Genomic DNA, 14,709 nt, shown 5'->3' with positions numbered 1-14,709 from the left:
ATAGAGATAGTTCACATTTCAGATGCAGACCTTTCACGGGAATGACCGGTTCTCTCTCCACAGATCGATTCATGAAAGAAAAATAACTGAATCCCACAGTGGCCCATCAAGACTGCACCGATTTCCCTGGAAACCTTTCAAATCCGCCTTTCCCCGACACCCGCCCACCAGGGTCTCAGGGGAAGTGTTCCTCAGGAATTCACAAAAGAAAGCACATCAGACGGAATCACACACATCACTCTTCCACTCAACATTGAGTGGTTTATCGTGAGCTGGTTCCACTTACTGTTTTCAGGCACGCATCTGGTATAAAATTAGCCGTGTTCAGGATGTGATTCATACACACAGTTTTCTGCTCTGAAGGCAGATGTGCTCCTTCTGTGGCACGAGGTGATTTTTTAAAAAATACTTCATTCATACGGGATATGTGTGCCGCTGGCCCGAGAAGCATTTATTCTCCAAATTACTTATCTTTGAGTAATTGGCGATGAATTCAGACTTGAGCCACTGCAATCCATGTGTTGTATGTGCACATATACTCCTGTGAGGGAGGGAGTTCCAGGATTGTGAGCCAGCCATGGGAACGGCGATATGTTTCCAAGTTCCATGTGGGGGTAGGGCCTGGGTGGGATTGTGGTCGGTGCAGACTCGATGGGCCGAATGGCCTCCTTCTGCACTGTAGGGTTTCTATGATTTCTATGAAGTCAGGATGGTGTGCGTCTCGGAGTGGAACTTCCAGGTGGTCGTTGTTCCTCAGCATCTGCTGCTCTTGTGCTGCTCGGTGAGAGATTTCTTGGGTTTGGATGGTGCCTCCCGAAGGAAAACAATCACCGTCAGAAGTGGGATGGGAACTCACAACACCAGGGAAGACTGCAACCTGTACGCAGTACCTTAGACCGCCCGGCCATCCTGACTACATTGACAAAACCTCTGCACAAACTGATTTGAATTCCATCTTCATTGCCATTACATTTAAAACTCGATGTGTTTTTTTCCATTTTTAAACCCCAGCCTGGATCTGAGTTCCATCCTTCCCCAAACTGAGGAGCTTCTCATTGCTGCATTGCTCTGTTTGCTCAAATTAACAAAGACCCAATCCCCGCCCCACCTGTTCCTTACACAAAGGTGTTGAGATTGTAACATCTGAGCAACGTGGAGTATCCAATAGGAGAGTTACATCCTGGCGACAGGAATATCTCTCCGCAGCAGCTTTCGGAGCCGCTGAATATTTCCAGCATTTCCTCTTTCTGATTTTGTGCATTTATTACAGGAGTTCATTTACTGACAACACAAAACTTGTCTCTTGGACGCAACGCATAACACAGGTTTTCTGTGATCTTCACACAGACAAGTTCACTCTTCACTTTCCAACACACATGCTTTAAAATCGGCTGTTTCCACACTCAGCACCCTGCGGCATTGCCTTCAACCCTCACCCCACCCTCCACCCGACCACCAGGGTCTCAGAGGTACAAGTGCTTCTCAGGAATTCACAAAAACAAGGGGATCACAGTGTTTCTGAGGGAATATAAAGGGTTAATCCACACTCACAAACAGACTGATTATGTGAGAACCTCCCTCTCTCTCTCTCTCCCTCACACACACACACACCACCACCACCACGGCAAGTGGTGAAATTTAATAAAAATAAAATTCAATAAAAACATCTGGAATTAAAAGTCTGATTACCATGAATCAATTGTCTTAAAAGCACACAACTGCTTCAGTAATGTCCCTTCAGGAATGAATTTTTACCTGGTTTGGACCTGAATGTGTCCCCCGACCCTCAGCAACTTTGGTGACTCTAAGCTGCCCTCTGCGGTGACCTATCAAGCCGCTCAGTTCAAGGGCAATTTAGATGGGCAATAATTACGGCCCAGCCAGCGACACCCACATCCCAGGAATGAATAAACAAAATAAATCGGTGATTCACAATGAGGGGATACAGAAAGTCAGTTGCAGTATCAAAGATTGACAGATGCAGAATTAATTTACAAACTATGTTTCAGTTCCGGAAGCTGACAGTCGGAACAAGTCACTTCTCCAGGCACAGTTCAACTGATCAAATCAGAAAGATCCCAATCCTCATTGAGCAGCAGATAATGCAAAACACAGTCTGAATACAGACAGATGCACCTGAGAAAGCATTCCTTCTGGTTGCCTCACAGCTTGGTCTGGCTCCTGCTCTGTCCAAGACCGCAAAAAATCTACAAAGTGTCATAAACAAAGCCAGTTCATCACGCAAGCCAGCCCCCCATCCATTGACACTTCCCACTGCCTTGGAAAAGCAGCCAGTTTAATCAAGCAGCGACACATCCTGGACATATTGTCTTCCACCGGCTTCCGTCGAGAAAAAGGTACAAAAGTCTGAGGACAGGCACTAACCAACTAAAGAACAGTTTCTTCCCTGCTGCCATCAGAATTTTGATTGGACCTATCTCGTATTAATTTGATCTTTCTCTACAAGTTGCTATGACTGTAACACTACATTGTGCACTCTCTCCTTTCCTTCTCTATGTATGGTATGCTTCGTCTGCATAGCATGCAAGAAACAATACTTTTCACTGTGTACTAATGCATGTGACAATAATAAATCAAATCAAATAAAATCAAAGAGTATGACACAGATATAAAGGTAAAGTCGCTGTAGTCGCAAATGACCAGAGGCTGCTCCTCCTCTCAAAGGGGAGAGCTTACTGGTGGTGATTTAGCCTAAGGATTACCACACCTCAGGCGAGGGGCAAGGTTGAGAATTTCCAATGTGCTATCTAATAGCACATCTGCATTTTCTTTGCAATAAATTTGCATCAACGTCTTGATTTCGTTTTAAATCCGAGGATACTGTGCGGTTCTCACAGGCTATCCTGTCACCTTCAATTATTTCAACACATGTTCACACATTTCCCGCTGTTCCTGCACCCACTTTTGGCATTATACGCTTCATTTTATATTGACACTACGGTCTTCCCACCAAAACGCGTCACCTCATTCTCCATCTGCCACATGTCATCCCATTCCACCAAGCTGTCTGTGTCCTTTTCGAGTTTTTTTCTGTAACTCTTTTCACACCCACAGGACGCCCCAAAATATTTCACTGACAACAAAGTATTTTTGAAATATAGTCAATGTCCCAATGCTGAACTTTTGATGTGTCTGTTCGACAACGTCAGAAATTCCCATATGGGGATGGGAAGTAACTGATGTAGGTGTGGCTCTGTGACGCAACGGAGAGCGTCTCATTGTTTGGTAAAACATTCAACGGTAAAGCTTGAGGGAATCAGCTATTAATAAGCTGGTAAGTGAGCTGGTGGCTACAGCTGCGATGGCCGAGTGGTTATGGCGTTGGACTTGAAATCCAATGGGGTTTCCCTGCGGAGGTTCGAACCCTGCTCGCAGCGAGTGTGTTAAAAGCTGTTTCTTCTCTTCAGCCATTTCTTGAAAACTGGTTGCCATTCCTATTGGATTTCGTGAAGGCATCGACAAAATATTGAGTGAAGTGATGGAAAAGAAAACAATAAGAATAGCAGTTTTATTTTTGTATTTTGGGAGCGGATCGTGGCTCTGGGAGGTGTAGGGTGTGAGGACATGAATAGGACACGATTCACCGCCCAGTTAAACGCCGAGGGAGCGGGTGGAGGCATCCTGGATTCAGGAAGTTGGAGTCCATGTCAGGAGTGCCGTTTTGGAAAGAGGAATCAGGGAAACAGTTGTGACTGAGGTGAAGAAACTAGGAGAATGGGGATGGGGTCCTTACAGGGAGCGGGGTATCAGGATCTGCACTCAACAAAGAACAAAGAACAATACAGCACAGGAACAGGCCCTTCGGCCCTCCAAGCCCGCGCCGCTCCCTGGTCCAAACTAGACCATTCTTTTCTATCCCTCCATTCCCACTCCGTTCATGTGGCTATCTAGATAAGTCTTAAACGTTCCCAGTGTGTCCACCTCCACCACCTTGCCCGGCAGCACATTCCAGGCCCCCACCACCCTCTGTGTAAAATACGTCCTTCTGATATCCGTGTTAAACCTCCCTGCCCCCTCACGCCCCCCCTCCCCCCACACGCCCCCCGCCCCTCACTTTGAACCTATGACACCTCGTGAAAGTCACCACCGATCTGGGAAGAAGCTTCCCACCGTTCACTCTATCTATGCCTTTCATAATTTTATACACCTCTATTAAGCCTCCCCTCATCCTCCGTCTTTCCAGGGAGAACAACCCCAGTTTACCCAATCTCTCCTCATAGCTAAGACCCTCCATACCAGGCAACATCCTGGTAAACCTCCTCTGCACTCTCTCTAAAGCCTCCACGTCCTTCTGGTAGTGTGGCGAACAGGACTGGGCGCAATGTTGCAAATGCGGCCGAAGCAACGTTCTATACAATCGCAACATCAGACCCCAACTTTTATACTCTATGCCCCGTCCTATAAAGGCAAGCATGCCATATGCCTTATTCACTACCTTCTCCACCTGTGACGTCACCTTCAAGGATCTGTGGACTTGCACACCCAGGTCCCTCTGCGTATCTACACCCTTTATGGTTCTGCCATTTATCGTATAGCTCCCCCGTACGTTAGTTCTACCAAAATGCATCACTTCGCATTCATCTGGATCGAACTCCATCTGCCATTTCTTTGCCCAAATTTCCAGCCTATCTATATCCTTCTGACGTTACTCGACGTGTGAGTCGGTGGGGTTTTAATTACTGGCGGTCAGTCTATCTAGAATTGGAGACAGAGAGGTCAAGGAAGGTTAGAGAAGTGTCGGAGATGGACCATGTGAAGGAGCGAGGGTGGAAATTGGAAGCAAAAGTTCCAGCTGTAGACGAGAGCAGGAAGCGGCACCGATACAGTCGAAGATGTAACAGAAAAAGAGGTGCGGGAGAGGGGCCTGAACAGGACTGGAACAAGGGATATTCCACATGCTCCATCAAAGTGACTGTGGCCTAACGGATGAGGTGTCTAATTTCCAGTGCTTTCAGTGCTGCTACCTGAAAATTACGGGTTCAAGCCCGGTCGCTTTATACAGAAATCTGGTGGAATCTCCTGGAAACCGAGCTCTCGCCCGTTAACTGCAATCCACTGTTCCTTCCAAACATTGCAAGGAGCTTTCTCAGATTCCTTTCCTTGTAACTTTGTTCATTTAATTCTCACTCATCTTAGTATTTTTAAATTCGAACTGTTCCACAATATCTGTTTGATCTGGATAAATTATTGATGTTCCCAACGAGAACAAAATGCTTTGTATCAATCGGCTAATTGAAATTCTGTGGCGGGAATTCAAATCTCCTCAGGAAGAGGTTTAATAATGAACTGAATGAACTGCTTTTGTTTACAGGGGTGAAAGGTTTGGTCACTGGGCACTAATATTTGGGGATAGGGAGTAAATCCCACCACGGCAGCTGGTGAAATTAAATTCACTGATTTAAGACATAGAAATATGGATAGAAAACAGAAACAGGAGTAGACCATTCAGTCTAAATAAACCTGGAATTGAAAGCAAGTTTCAGTAATGGCGGCCTTGAAATTCCCGTCGATTGCTTTCCCACAGAAAACATCTTCACAGAACAACAGAGAACATTTCACACCACAGGCAACACCTTTACAGAACAGAGGAAACTTCTGCTTAAGACTGATCATATTTACACAACCGAGAACACATTTACACAACAGGGAAGAATTTGACAAGAACCACAGTGAAGATCTGTCAACGGCAGAGTCCCAGTTCCGCAGCGGAGAGAACAGTCACAGGAAATGCATTTCAAACCAGGGCCTATCTTTGTATAAAAGAAAACACATTTTCATAAATAATTAGTATCTTGCTGCTTTTCTCGGCTCCTTTTCTGTCTGTTATTGTGTGTGTGCCCTGAGAGCCTCTTACTGCTTTTCTGTGTGTCTTTCTCTATCTGTTACATTCGAGGTGATGTTACGTGTTATTCGCCCGCCAGGGTGAGCTTCTTAATTTCAACCAATAGTTGTCTGGCTCCCGCGCAATAGTAATAGGCAGGAAGCGACCGCGCTTCGGAGCAGAGTGGCACAGCGGGAGCGTGCTGTGCTAATAACTGAGAAGTTGCTGGATCGAAACCATCCTTTGCTATTGTATTCTCACTCGTATCAAAAAGACGTATTCCGCTGCTGTCCAATTGCATATCAGGGTTTTCTTGACAGTAAATTTGCTTCGTCATCTTGATTTGTCTTACCGTGGGTGATACAGCGCATTTGTCACAGGTTCAGCTCAGTTGGCTGGATAGCAGATTCAACCAACAGCTCTGGATCAATTCCCGTATCGGTTGAGATTATTGATACAGGCCCCGCCTTCTCAGCCTTGCTCCCCGCCTGAGCTGTGAATCCTCAGGTTAAATCATCACCATTTCGCTGTCCACTTTGTTGACACCGAGAATCATCTCGGACCATGGGCTTGCTTTAAGGTTGCAAAATGCTAAAATATGATCTGTGCGTGGAAACCGGAAGTATACCTAAAAAATCATTTTATCATAATTTGAAATTTATAATTTCGGACACAATTGTAAACAATCAATTTCCCAGAGACAAAATCCAAAGACCAACTGTAGTAAAGCGCCGTGAGCCTGATGTGATTTGAACACGCAACCATCGGATCTGGGGTCAGCCGAGCTACCGTTGTGCCACAAGCTCGCGCTAACGGCTTTTTTTCGACATCTGGCTCATTTTCTGTGAATTGACAATCAAACAGGTATCAGAGAGGATAACTCTCTCTCTCTTTACTTTCTGTGGATTTGAATCGAATGGAAGCGAACCGAGATTAACGAGAGGGCAGAAACACAACATTATCCTGCGGGAGAAATGCGTTCTTTCTAACGGGTGTTAAGAACAGGACTGTCAGGAGGCACAGACAAAGGAGAATGGACCCACTGATCATTTGTGTAAAGTGTTCATGAAAAGATCAGCCATGATCTTATTGAATGGCGGTGCAGGCTCGAGGTGACAAATGGCCGACTGATGCTCCACACTTTTATAATCTCATATTCTTCTTTGGATCCAATACTATTTAATTATTTTGTAAGACATGATTGGGCCACTTTCCAGTTATGTTTACGTGCCAGAAAGGAATGTATAACTCTTTCATTACATACAACTATGCCTTAAATATGAAACATTAAATATTAGCCATTGCCTATCGACCGTTATGCCATTTTATGAATCTATTGATCCGTAATCTATTTTAGCAAACTCACCTCTCATAACTTCCTAGTTTACTTTATTTAGGTTTGGGATTCTCGTTCAGGATTGGATCTGAGTCATGCTTCTGGACTGATGGGAGATGTTCCACAAAGCAGTCATTCAATCTACCAATGCAGAGCACATCATTAGCAGTGAAATTTTAGAAAAAATATAATGTTGCAAAAGCTAATTCTCCTGCATATAGACACTGAACTGTGAGGAAAGATAATGCGGCCTTCCATTCAGGAACTTCTGATAGTTCTTCCCTTTCCTCAACCAATCCTCTCACCGCTCTGTGGTTGGCAGGGTTCTCAAGTGTGTCGCTCCCATGTCCCACACGTGGAGCATTTCCAATCAGTTCACAATGATGATGAATTTCTGATAAAAGTTTCTAGTCACCTGCCATTTTCATTCTGCATCTCACTCTCACATGGATCATTCTGTCCTGGGTCTTTCCTGGTGTTCAGAGCACCTCTCCTCCATTCAGATTTTTCTTACTTTATGTATCTGGTGATTATCCCTTTCACTGTGTAACTAATTCTTATTATTTAATGCATCTGTGCACGTCACAGATATTCCATTTCATTCTTTTTCACATGAGCCCCTCTCCTCTCCATTTGCCTGTAATGTATTACATTTCTAACTTCAGACAGTTCTGATGGGCAGATGTTGATCTGAAATATTTGCTATTAACTGTTTGTCTCTGCAGCAGCTCACTTGTTATGTAATTACAGAACTTCGAAACTAAATTCATACTTCCTGCATTCATACCGTTTGAAGTCAGTACGAAGGTTGAGAGGAGTTTTCAGAGAGGTGAGTAAAGTCGTGATCAGTTTCAATGGAGTAAATTGAAAGAAAATGTTTCTGTGAACCACTGGCACGGGTTCATTGTGAATGATATAAAAGAACAAAGAAAACCGTCAGGGAACACATTTGTCGTTACATTGGGCAGCAAATTGCTGTGATCTTGAATATGATGCCTGTAATAGAAGCCAATTAGAATGAAAAGTAAATTCAAAATGTCATTGGACAAATAAGGATAGGAATACATTTTGAGGCTGTATTTTAGATAAGAGGAAGTATTGCACGAAAGGGCGAGGAAATCTCTTTCGGAATGCTGATGGGTTTAAATTTAATTCCTTGTGCTGTTTTATTCAATGTAATGGTGGCCTGTGTAACTAATTAAGAAGTCTCACAACACCAGGTTAAAGTCCAACAGGTTTATTTGGTAGCAAATACCATAAGCTTTCAGAGCTTGCTGCTCCTTCGTCAGATGGAGTGGTCTCTGTTCTCCAACAGTGCACAGACACAGAAATCAAGTTACAGAATACTAATTAGAATGCAAATCTCTACAGCCAGCCAGGTCTTAAAAGGTACAGATAATGTGGTTGGAGGGAACATTAAACACAGGTTAATGAGATGTGTATTGTCTCCAGACAGAACAGCTGGTGAGATTATGCAAGACCAGGGGCAAGCTGTGGGGGTTACTGATGATATGACATAAATCCAACATCCCGGTTTAGGCCGTTCTCATGTGTGCGGAACTTGGCTATCAGTGTAACTAACCCAGGAAGAGTTTTAATAACACCAGGTTAGAGTCCAACAGGTTTATTTGGCAGCAAATACCATTAGCTTTCAGCGCTCCGAAAGCTAATGGCATTTGTGACCAAATAAACCTGTTGGACTTTAACCTGGTGTTGTTAAAACTCTTACTGTATTTACCCCAGTCCAACGCCGGCATTCCACATCATAATTAACCCAGGATGCAGCGCGCGGGTGAATACGGTCTATCTCATTCAGAATGGTCCGCACGGCGCAGCTGCCGTTCGGCCGCGTCCACGGAAACCGTCTGTCTGCGCGGAGCATGCGCGGTGCGGTTCCCGGAAGTTCAGCGGGGTCGCGCGTGGACGCAGTAATTCCGAGTCAGAGGTCGGAGCAGAGGCGCCCGGGTCCGGCGGACGTGCGGCGAGGGACCCGGGGGAGCGGCACCATGAAGCGGATGGTGCAGCGAGGCCATCCTCACCGCCCCATATGGAACAGTGTGAGTGAGAGGAAACCGAGAGCAGTGGTTAATGGTTGTTTCTCAGACTGGAGGAAGGTTTCCAGTGGAGTTCCCCAGGGCTCGGTGTTAGGAGCCCTGCTCTTCCTGATATATATTAATGACACACACCTTGGTGTACAGGACACAAGCTCAACATTTCCACACGCCACCAAACTTGGAGGCATTGGCAACTGTGAGGAGGAAAGTGGGAAACTTCAAAAGGACACAGGCAGCTTGGTGGAATGGGAGACAAGTGGCAGTGGGGAAAGTTCCAGCACCGATTGCCCCGCGGCTGCCCCTGGGGAGCGTGCCCACTCTCAGTGCCTGGGCAAGTCAGTGTGTTGGATAGAGCGCTTTCTGGGTGCAGAGAATTGTTTTCATTCATGTGATGTGTTCATCACTGGCTTGGCCAGCATTTATTGCACTAATTTCCCTTGAACTGAGTGGTTTGTTAGGCCATTTCAGAGGGCATTAAAGAGTCAAAAACATACTGTGGGTCTGGAGTCACAGGTCGGCCAGAACAGGTCATGTGGGTGGATTTCCTTTCCTAAAGGGGTATCAGTGAACCAAATGGGTTTTTACAACATGGCCATCATTAGACCTTTAATTCCAGATTTTAATTGAGCTCAAATTGCACACTGTGCTGAGGTGATAATCAGTTCCCATTGAATTGCACTGGACCTCTGGGTCACTCATCCAGTGACAATACCACTACACCATTACCTCCTCATGTGGGAACTGTGACCGCCACGAGCAGATATCAGCAAGTAGTTTATTGTAGGCTGATTGTCAGTGAGCTGAAACATGAACTCTGTTTCTCTCTTCACAGATGCTGCCTGACCTGTTGTGTATTCCAGAATTTTCACCTTGTTTCAGATGTCCAGCGTCCACATGATTTCACCTGTGAATTATTGCAGCTGTTGCTCAGAAAACTGAGGCCTGAAATAGACAAATTAAGAGCGATTTTGAATCAAGCTGGATGTTGGTTTTGGAATTCGGCCCCTCAGTTTCTGTGAAGGTATGTTTTTGTTTGGGTGACTTTGGTCTGTAGAAGCAGGAGAAAGTGATGGGTTTAATTCTGAGTAAATTTGAGAGCAGTAGGGTCAAAACACTTCTGATCAAAGATCATTAACTGTGTCTTGTACAGTTAAAGAAACATTGCACACTCACATACAATAAGTGTTGGACAGAGAATCAATTCCACATTGAAATGCAGGATCAGACTGAGTTAATTCCACACTGAAAACTGTAACAGAGACTGAGAAAAGGAGTTAGTCCCACACACACACTACCAGAACATAAGAAAAAGGAGCAGGAGAAGGCCATTCAGCCCATCAGGCCTGTTCTGCCATTCAGTAAGATCATGGCTGATCTGATTGTGGCCTCAACTCCACTTCAGTACCTGTCCCCATAACCCTTGATTCTCTTGTAGCTCAAAAATCTGTCTAACTCAAGATTGAATCTATTCAATAACAAAAATTAAGGTTCCCTTAAAATAAGTAATTCCTCCTAATCTCCATCTTAAATTGGAGATGCTTGATCTTTAAACGGTGCCTCTAGTTCCAGTTTCCCCCTACACATTGCAACATCCCAGTCAGCATCTACACTGTCAAGCCCTTGAGAATCTTATATGTTTTAGTACGATCCTTGCTCATTCTTCTCCACTGAAAATTGGCCAGACTTGTTTAACTTTTCCTCATAAGGGAACTCCTTCATCTCAGGAATCAGCCTCCACTCGCTACAGTTTGCTAAGCTGACAGTGACCCACTTCCATACACTAACAGACACTGACACAGACATTATTATCAATTGATTGAGTCAATTCCACATCTACACACAGTAATAGTGTGACAGAGTGTTAATGCCACACTGCAGTAAAGGATAAAGAATGGAGAAGAGTTAATTCCAGCTTCATGTCCAAATCAGAGATGAACAGTGTTAATGCCCCATTCACATACAGTAATAGAGAATAACAGATAGAGAATTAATTCTATATTCACATACGCTAACAAAGATGGACAGAAAGGTAATGGCTAAATTCAGCACAGTCCCAGATGATCATCGGCTGCTCTCTCCTTTCATGAATATCCTCAGCTGGTACAGGAATATGAACCCACGCTGTTGGGGTTGCTCTGCATCACGGTCCCGCTGTCCAGCCAACTGAGCAAATCAACCCCCAGGGTAGGACAGAGAACAAAGAAAATTACAGCACAGGAACAGGCCCTTCGCCCTCCAAGCCTGCACCGACCATGCTGCCCAATTTAACTAAAACCCCCTACGCTTCCGGGGACCATATCCCTCTATTCCCATCTCATTCATGTACTTGTCAAGATGCCCCATGAGAGGTAATTGCAAACTGAAACACAGGAACAGAGACTGGCGAATCAATTTAATGCCACACTCACTTGCACTAATACAGGCTTATTATTAATCATATTATTAATAATTATTAATAATAATATTAATAATTTATGAGATGGGAATAGAGGGATATGGTACCCAGAAGCGTAGGGGGTTTTAGTTAAATCGGGCAGCATGGTCGGTGCAGACTTGGAGGGCCGAAGTGCCTGTTTCTGTGCTGTAATTTTCTTTGTTCTTTGTTCTCTGTCCTACCCTGGGGGTTGATTTGCTCAGTTGGCTGGACAGCGGGACCGTGATGCAGAGCAACCCCAACCGCGTGGGTTCATATTCCGGTACCAGCTGAGGATATTCATGAAAGGAGAGAGCAGCCTATGATCATCTGGGACTGTGTTGAATTTAGCCATTACCTTTCTGTCCATCCTTGTTAGCGTCTGTGAATATAGAATTAATTCTCTATCTGTTATTCTCTATTACTATATGTGAATGGGGCATTAACAATCAGAGAATTAATCCATCCTCAAATAAACTGACAGGAAGAAACTCACTGTAGTTCTTCCCTGAAATACAGTAACAGAGACTGACAGAGTGAATCGTGCTCTCATGTACAGATTGACAGATAGCGGGAATGAGTTAACTCCACATTCTCATACAGTAACAGAGATGGACAGATAGAGTGTGAATTCCACACTCTAATGGTTCTCACTTGAAGAATTCTTCTGACATGCATAGAGTCATAGAGGTTTACAACATGGAAACAGGCCCTTCGGCCAAACTTGTCCATGCCGCCCATTTTTTAAAAAAAACTCAAGGTAATCCCAATTGCTCGCATTTGGCCCATATCCCTCTATACCCATTGTACCCATGTAACTATCTAAATGCTTTTTAAAAGACAAAATTGTACCCGCCTCTACTACTACCTCTGGCAGCTTGTTCCAGACACTCACCACCCTCTGTGTGAAAAAATTGCCCCTCTGGACACTTTTGTATCTCTCCACTCTCACCTTAAATATATGCCCTCTAGTTTTAGACTCCCCTACCTTTGGGAAAAGATATAGACTATCTAGCTGATCCGGGCCCCTCATTATTTTATAGACCTCTATAAGATCACCTCCTACGCTCCAGAGGAAAAAGTCCCAGTCTATCCAGCCTCTCCTTATAACTCAATCCATCAAGTCCTGGTAGCATCCTAGTAAATATTTTTTGCTCTCTTTCGAGTTTAATAATATCCTTCCTATAATAGGGTGACCAGAATTGCACACAGTATTCCAAGTGTGGCCTTACCAATGTTTTGTACAACTTCAACAAGACATTCCAAGTCCTGTATTCAGTGTTCTGACCAATGAAACCAAGCATGCCGAATGCCTTCTTCACCACTCTGTCCACCTGTGACTCCACTTTCAAGGAGCTATGAACATGTACCCCTAAATCTCTTTGTTCTGTAACTTTCCCCAATGCCCTACTATTAACTGAGTCAGTCCTGCCCTGGTTCAATCTACCAAAATGCATCACCTCACATTTGTGTAAATTAAACTCCATCTGCCATTCATCAGCCCACTGGCCCAATTGATCAAGATCCCCTTGCAACTGGAGATAACTTTCTTCACTGTCCACTCTGCCACCAATCGTAGTGTCATCTGCAAACTTACTAACCATTCCTCATATATTCTCATCAAATCATTAATATAAATGACAAATAACAGTGGACCCAGCACAGATCCCTGAGGCACATCCCTGGTCACAGGCCTCCAGTTTGAAAAACAACTCTCTACAACCACTGTCTGGCTTCTGTCAAGAAGTCAATTTTGTATCCAATTAGATACCTCACCCTGGATCCTGTGAGATTTAACCTTATGCAACAACCTACCATGCGGTACCTTGTCAAAGGCCTTGCGAAAGTCCATGTAGACAACATCAACTGCACTGCCCTCATCTACCTTCGTGGTTACCCCTTCAAAAAACTCAATCAAATGGCCTCTTCATTGTTTCATTATACTTTCTATCTTCCTCATCCTCCAAGGAGCCCTGGCTTTGGTTCCCCTCCCTTTCACCCTGATTGGAATGTACCGAGTCTGTACCTGAAACATCTCCTGAAAGATCACCCATTGTTCTGTTACAGTTTTTCCTGTCAGATTTTGGCTCCAGTTTACTCTGGCTCAATTCCAGCTCCTCCCATTGAGGTTAGTCCTCTTCCCATTCAGAAGTGCTCCTTTAGATTGTTCCTTGCTAATATCAAGCTTGTGACATAATGATCACTGTTACTCAAGTGACCACCTCCAGACACTTGGATCATGTGGTCAACCTTCCTGTCAGTCTGTGTGAGAATGGAATTAATTCTGTATCTACAATGAATGATCTGCCGATAGATTTGCTGCTCTATTTCCTTCTCACCACACCTACCTTTTACCCTTCTCTCTATTCTGTTCACATTGTATTGAATAGTAATCGCCCGGTTCTCTCCATTCCCAGACCGCATTTTCAACATTGACACTCTCTTGTGTTCCTGTGTGGCTATTTGTGCTTCTAACTCACCAACCTTATTCACCACACTGTCCACTATGTTACCAAGATTGCTGGCATAGTGGACAGTGAAGAAGGTTATCTAGGATTGCAACAGGATTGTGATCAATTGGGCCAGTGGGCTGACGAATGGCAGATGGAGTTTAATTTAGACAAATGCAAGGTGATGCATTTTGGTCGATCGAACCAGGGCAGGATTTACTCTGTTAATAGTAGGTCGTTGGGGAGAGTTATAGAACAAAGAGATCTCGGGGTACAGGTTCATAGCTCCTTGAAAGTGAAGACACAGGTGGACAGAATGGTGAAGAAGACATTCAGCATGCTTCGTTTCATTGGTCAGAATATTGAATACAGGAGTTGGGACGTCTTGTTGAAGTTGTACAAGACATTGATCAGGCCACACTTGGAATACTGTGTACAGTTCTGGTCACATTATAGAAAGGATATTATTAAATAAGAAAGAGTGCAGAAAAGATTTACAGGATGCTACCGGGACTTGATGGTTTGAGTTATAAGGAGAGGCTGGATAGACTGGGACTTTTTTCTCTGAAGCGTACGAGGCGGAGGGGTGATGTTATAGAGTGTTATAAAATAAT

At 44.3% G+C, this 14,709-nt stretch overlaps 1 non-coding gene across 1 annotated transcript; it reads left to right on the top strand.

The window, feature by feature from the left end:
• The first annotated feature begins 3,316 nt into the window (after nt 1-3,316).
• On the top strand, nt 3,317-3,398 carry trnas-uga (transfer RNA serine (anticodon UGA)). The gene has a single exon. It is a non-coding gene; the product is annotated as a tRNA-Ser (tRNA).
• Nucleotides 3,399-14,709: the final 11,311 nt, after the last annotated feature.

This window comes from Mustelus asterias, unplaced genomic scaffold, assembly GCF_964213995.1.
Source record: "Mustelus asterias unplaced genomic scaffold, sMusAst1.hap1.1 HAP1_SCAFFOLD_124, whole genome shotgun sequence".
NCBI lineage: Eukaryota > Metazoa > Chordata > Chondrichthyes > Carcharhiniformes > Triakidae > Mustelus > Mustelus asterias.
This window is presented reverse-complemented; position numbering and strand designations above follow the sequence as displayed.